The sequence below is a fragment of the Phoenix dactylifera genome, chromosome 15 (genome assembly GCF_051530095.1).
Source record: "Phoenix dactylifera cultivar Ajwa chromosome 15, Ajwa_hap1_PhDact_Kaust_v1.1, whole genome shotgun sequence".
Classification (NCBI taxonomy): Eukaryota; Viridiplantae; Streptophyta; class Magnoliopsida; order Arecales; family Arecaceae; genus Phoenix; species Phoenix dactylifera.
Genome location: NC_143204.1, coordinates 10,227,751 through 10,234,995, shown reverse-complemented (window position 1 = coordinate 10,234,995; position 7,245 = coordinate 10,227,751).

Below are 7,245 nucleotides of genomic sequence, written 5' to 3'. Positions count from 1 at the left end.
AGGGAAGAAGAAGAAGGAGGGGTGTGCTCGGTGGAGGCCAAGAAACAGAAGAGGGAGGCCATCGGTTTGGGAAGGAAGAGAGAAAGAAGAAACAGGGGAGGAGTGTTCTGTTCTTGGGAAGAAGAAGAACATAAAAAAATATTTTATGTTGGAAGTCCACCGTGAGAGTGGGAGAGAAAAAAAAAAGGATATTACTTATTTTTATTTTATTGTTATTTGTAGAAGAAAGAAGCATTAGGCTTCATCTTCAATCTTTTTACTTTTTGTGTTCATTTCTTTTTATGAAATCATTTAATTTTCTTTCATGCAATCCTTGTTCTAGGTTCAAGTTAATTTCTATTTTTTTTTAATGCAATCTTTTAATTCTTCTTTGATGCAATACATTAAATCCTCCTTTATGCAATTTGTGTAGGCTTCAATCTCCCTAAGCACTATTTTCATCCATTTTAATTTATGCAAAAATTCTCCTTTGAATAGTTAAACATTTCATGAATTCATAAATACTCTTTGATTTCTAAGTACTTGTCTTTTTATAAAAAAATATTCTCCGGTAGACTAGAGAATCCATCAACATCCTCACAATAATGTTTTTCTTTTATCATTCAAAAATCGATTTCAAATCCGAGTGAACGTTCTAATTTTTTTTGACTCCAATCGCCTCCCTGTGGATCGACCTCTTACAACCGCTATTCTTCGAGTAGGAAAAGTAAGAGTAAAAATTTAAATTTAACTTTTGTCCGTCGGTTCTAACAACGATCTGTCTAGCATATTTTTAGGTAGACAGGAATCGGACGAACAAAATTTTGGCGCCGTTGCCAGGGAGGCAAATCGAGAAGCAAGAACGATCACGAAGATCAAATCGAATTTTGGATGCCCGGAGTGAACGCACTCCGGTAGTAAGTTTTTATTTTTATTAATTTTCCTTATTTTGATTATTTTCAGTTAGTAATTTTGTAGTTATTAAATTCTGAAATTTGAAATTCGAAATTAAAGTTTTCTAAAAAAAGTAAAAAAAAAAATAAAAAAAAATTAAAAAAAAATTTTCAAAAATTCAAAAATTTAAATTCAAAATTTGAATTCTGTGATTCGAAATTTGAAATTCAAAAAAAAAGGGTTAAAAAAAATTAATTAAATTAAAAAAAATTCAAAAAAATATTATTTTTGCTAGTAATTGATAAGGTGCAATCTTCCGAGGTTATCATACCTTTATTGGGGCTCCTCACGGAGTAATCTCCAGAGCTTATTCAACGGGCATTCGGAGATTGACTGACGCATAAGGATTAGTTTTAGTTTACATTCAAGTTATTCCTATATTAAAAATTAAAAAAAAACAACATAAAATTAAAAAAAAATAAAAAAAAATATTGCTTGCTCATTTAATCAGTACAACCTAATGACATTGCATAAACTTTAAAAAAATATTGATTATTTGCTGCATTTAGCATTAAGCATTTGCATAAAGTAATTAAGGGCAAAACCCATTAAAAAGATAAGGTCGGGAAGTCATTACCTGTCCTTAGCCCAAAAATCACCACCTTGCATATTTATCCTAAGCCAAATTAAATTAAAATCAAATTAGACGTTGGCCTTAGGGTTTTCGAGCTCAATTAGGCTCTTGGAAAGAAGCGGCTGAAAGCCACTCCAGTGAGGATTTAGTAATTGGTGATGTCTAGGAAAGTTTTACAACAGTGAGAACTGTTACGGGTATTGTGGTATCGGTGTATCCCTTCTGGCACCACCGCACACCCCGGGACTTTCCTGGTCACTGGTTACTGGATCACTTAACTGGTAAGCTCAAGCTTAATCTGAAAGGGAGATTAGGAGCTGTCTAATCTAGAGAGAATTTCAGGAATTTTTTTTAACCTGAAAAGTCTCTGTGCAATTAGATTTAAGAAGCTACTAAACCTCACTTAGTTCTAAGACTAATAGGGTCAAATTGTTGTGTGGTGTTGATTGTGGTCATCTGTGTCTAGCCCTTCTCTTCGCTTAGGATTTCGTTAATTTTAGGAGTCGAGTCTAATTAAGTTGTGATAATGTATGCATGGTAGAAGGTTATTAAGGGATAAGTTAACTCCATTTGATCCTGAGATTGATAGAACTTTTCATCACAACCTGCGAACTATAAACCAACCGTCGATCTCTACAATGGGTGAACATATTAGAACCCTGAATGAATTGTTTGCACCCGCATCCGCTAGTCCCCCTACTTGCATAGTATTACCAATTAATAACGCAGCCCAATTCGAAATTCGGGCTGCAACAATAAATATGTTACCCAAGTTTCATAGGTTCGAGAGTGAACAACCCTACATTCATCTAAACAAATTTTTGACAATCTGTCAAACGTTTAGAAATCAAAATTTAGATGAAGAGGGTATTAAATTAAGATTGTTTCCCATGACTTTAGAGGATCGTGCCGCTGCATGGCTATATTCCCTTGCTTCAAATTCCATCACATCATGAGAACAACTATCTAAGAAGTTCATGGCTAAGTTCTATCCTATGGTAAAGACTGAAAAAATTGAGGATGCCATAAGAACTTTTAGAGAAAAATCTGAGGAGGAATTTTTCCAACTTTGGGAAAGATTCCATGACTTGTTGGTCAAATGCCCACACCATGGGCTTGATAAGGCTGATCTGGTCCACTTCTTTTATAAAGGACTACCTCCAGCACATAGAAACATGATTGAGTCCATGCACAAGGGTAGGTTCATGAACCAAACCCCGGATCAAGCCTATGAATTTCTTGTTGACTTAGCTAAAAATGCCCAAAATTGGAGTAGCTATGGTGAGGAAGTAATTAGAGATGAGTTTGGGTCTAGAAAACCAGGTAATTATGAAATGAAAGCAGACCCAGAACTCAAAAATGTCATGTCCAATCTGGTGACTGGAATGAACAACTTAAGCAAAAAGTTTGATGCTTTCACTGTTTCCACTAGTCCGAGTTCATATAAAGAGTTAAATCCCATCATGAAAGTGGATCACGAGTCACATAGTTTATGTATCTTGTGTAATAGTTCTGAGCATCTAGTGGAGTGTTGTCCTAGTTTACCCAACATTAAGGTTGAGCAGGCAAATGCTCTTAACTCATATAGTGCCTTCAAGAAACCCACTCCCAATTCATTCAGCCCAGTCTACCACCCTGATAATAGGTTCCATCCAAATTTCTCATACAAGCAAAATGAACCTATGCAACATCAAGGTGGTCCACCAGGTTTTCAGAAGAATTTTCCCAGGATAGGTCCATCACAAATAAACCAATCATTGGCTCCACCTATTCCTACTTATAGTGCCCCTATCCCTCAGCAAACTATACCATTAGAAGCCATGATGGCTAACATGATGAAGCAGCAACAAGACTTCATCCAACAGCAACAACAGACCAACATAGCTCAAACCCAGACTAATCAATTCCATGCGCAAGCAATTGCAAAACTTGAGGTTAGTCTGAGCCAAATAGCTAACTCTCTAGGAAATAGGAAGAGAGGTGAATTGCCAAGTCAGCCAATACCTAATCCTAGTAGGCAACAGAATCAAGGACCGAGAGGCCAGTTTCAGATTGATTCTAATGGAAACCCTAACCATGAAGTCCAGGCAATTATCACTTTACGGTCTGGCAAGCAAGTGGACAACAAAGTCCAACTTCCTGTGCAAGAAAAAGAAGAAAAGCATGAGCCAAACCCCACCCAGAAAAAGGCACAAGAACAGGGAACACAAGGAATAGAGGAGAAACCAATAGAGACTTACACACCTAAGGCTTCCTTTCCTAGTAGACTACAAGACTTAAAGAAAAAATCTCAGTACGATGAAATCATGGAAGTCTTTAAAAATGTTCAAATAAATTTATCCTTCCTAGATGCCATCAGACAGATCCCCTCCTATACAAAATTCTTAAAAGACCTAACCACGGTGAAAAGGAAAACCAGTATTCCTAGGCAAGCTGTGATGGCAGCACAAGCCTCATCTCTTATTCAACAACAGATTGCCCCAAAATACAAGGACCCTGGTTGCCCCACTGTTGAAATTAAAATAGGAGACACCATCATTCGGAGAGCCCTATTAGACTTAGGAGCAAGTGTAAACCTATTACCCTATTCTGTCTGCACCGAACTAGGTTTGGGGGAATTAAAACCCACAAACATTACCTTGTCATTAGCAGATAGGACTGTGAAGTATCCCAAAGGAATTGTGGAGGATGTGATTGTAAAAGTTAATGAATTCTACTACCCTGTGGATTTTGTAGTCCTTGAAACTGAACCAGTAAAAAATCCAGAAAGTCACATCCCGGTGATCCTAGGTAGACCATTTTTGGCCACTTCAAATGCTGTGATTAGTTGCCGAAATGGAATAATGACTCTAGCCTTTGGGAACATGACTGTCCAGCTCAATGTTTTTCATAGTAGTAGTCAGTCAACTGAGATGGACGATTTGGAAGAAATTCACATGATTGAGAATATAATTAGCAGTTCTTTTGAAGAATCGAGTTATTCTGACCCATTAGAAAGATGTTTGGCTAATTTTGGTCAAGATTGTGAGTCAAGTCAAGAGGTTAATGCATTGTTAGATTCCATTCCAGTGATGGATACTAGCAGATGGGCCACCAAGTTTGAATCATTGCCTATTTCGGAATCTCAGCTAGTGTCATCCAATGTCAAACCTCCATAACTAGAACTTAAAGACCTTCCCGAAAACTTGAAGTATGCATTTCTTGGAGAAAACAAGACCTTACCTGTTATAATTGCATCGAATCTAACTAAAGAACAGGAAGAGAAGCTGTTAAGTATCCTTCGGAAGAATCAGGAAGCTATCGGTTGGTCTATAGCTGATATTAAGGGGATTAGTCCTTCTGTGGTCCAATATAAAATCCATCTAGAAGAAGACGCAAAAATTTCTAGAGAACCACAAAGGCGACTTAATCCAATCATGAAGGACGTAGTTCGAGCCGAGGTCATCAAGCTTTTAGATGCAGGGATTATATATCCTATTTCTGATAGTCAGTGGGTAAGCCCAGTTCAAGTCGTACCTAAAAAGTCTGGCATCACTGTGGTGAAAAATGATCACAATGAGTTAGTCCCTACTCGAGTCCAAACGGGATGGCGAGTATGCATCGACTATAGAAAGCTTAATGCCATGACTAGGAAAGACCACTTTCCTCTATCCTTCATCGATCAAATGCTAGAACGGCTAGCTGGCCACTCTCATTACTGTTTTCTTGATGGTTATTCTGGATATAACTAAGTTCCAATTGCACGTGAGGATCAAGAGAAAACCACATTCACCTGTCCTTATGGCACTTTTGCCTATCGTCGCATGCCTTTTGGGTTATGCAATGCACCGGCTACATTCCAGCCGTGTATGATGAGTATTTTCTCCGACATGGTGGAGAAATCTTTAGAAGTTTTCATGGATGATTTTTCTGTATTTGGATCCAATTTTGAGGAATGTCTACACCACTTGACACTTGTTGTAGAACGCTGTAAACAGAAAAACTTAGTTTTTAAATGGGAGAAGTGTCCCTTCATGGTAGAATCAGGTATTGTTTTAGGACACATTGTGTCACAAAGGGAAATTGAAGTGGATAAGGCCAAAGTAGAATTAATTGCCAAGTTACCACCTCCCAAAACTGTTAGGGAAGTCAGATCTTTTTTAGGGCATGCGGGTTTTTACCGCCGCTTTATCAAGGATTTCAGTAAATTGTCGAAACCCTTATGCGATTTGTTGGCGAAAGATGCTACTTTTAATTTTTCGCCAATTTGTATAACTGCTTTCGAAAGACTAAAGTCTGAACTAACCTCAGCACCCATCATAAGGTCTCCTGATTGGAATCTGCCATTTGAAATCATGTGTGATGCATCTGATTATGCAATAGGTGCCGTCTTAGGTCAGTGAGTGGGGAAGCTTCCCCACGTGATTCATTATGCGAGCAAAACTCTGAATGACGCCCAACTTAACTATTCTACAACTGAAAAAGAGTTGTTGGCTGTTGTCTTTGCTCTTGACAAATTTCGTCCCTATCTGATAGGATCCAAGGTCCTTATTTATTCTGATCATGCCGCCCTTAAGTACCTTCTCACAAAAAAGGATGCCAAGGCAAGACTCATTCGTTGGATCCTATTGCTTTAAGAATTTGATCTTGAAATACGAGATAAAAAGGGATCTAAAAATGTTGTAGCTGACCACTTGTCCAGATTAATTGTCGAATCATCCGGAGAATCCATGCCTGTGTCCGAGACCTTCCCTGATGAACAATTAATGATGATTTCCCATACCAATGTTCCATGGTATGCTGATGTAGGCAACTATCTAGTTACTGAACGAATGCCCCATTCATGGACCCTGTTGCCCAGTAGATACAACCCAAGAGGGGGGGTGAATTGGGTCTTTCAAAACTTTTATGCTACTTCTAAAACTTTTTGATTAACTATGCTAAGTTGTATAGATGCACAGTGAAAGTTAAACTTAGCAAGGGTTTGATGTATAGACTTCGACTTGATTAAATATGCTTGCAACTAAAGGATGTGCGGATAAGAATTAAGCAAGCAATTTATCTAAGTAAGTAAGTGTGTTAGTTAGACAATAACTAGAGGCATTACAAACACAAAGGACATATAGTGGTTCGGTGCACCCCAGCACCTACATCCACTCCCCAAGACCTCTTGGAAATTTCACTATAATCCTACCGATTACAGCCGGTTGTTTTACAAGCTCACAACCCAACTTGTTGTTTTACGAGCGCACAACGAACTCGGTCGGTTTTCCCAGGCTCACCGACTAGAACCACCCCGATTGTTTTTCCGGGATCACAATCGAACCCTTACACGTTGGTTTTACCCTCGGCTCACCAACAAACCTAACACAGTTGGTTTTCCCTTTGGGTCACCAACAAACCTTAACCCCTTGATTCAATTCCTTGATTGAATCAAGTTACAAGATATTAAAACAAAGTATAAAACAAAACAAAGCTTCTTAAATAAGCAAATATGACAATATAAACAAATAGAGTAAAGAGAAGCCCTCAAACGAGTTTTGAAGATGAAGGAGCTCGGCTTCTTCTTTACTTGACCCTCTTCTGATTTGGCACGAAGTAGAGGATCACCGAGGCAGCACACGGATGGAGAGGAAGCTTTGGGATTCACTTGGATGCTCTTCTTCTCTCTATTTTACTTTGAATGGCCCTTTTGTGCTTATGGGAGATTTCCTTTGTAATCTCTTTGAGATCTCTTTCCTAGATGATCTCTCCCACTT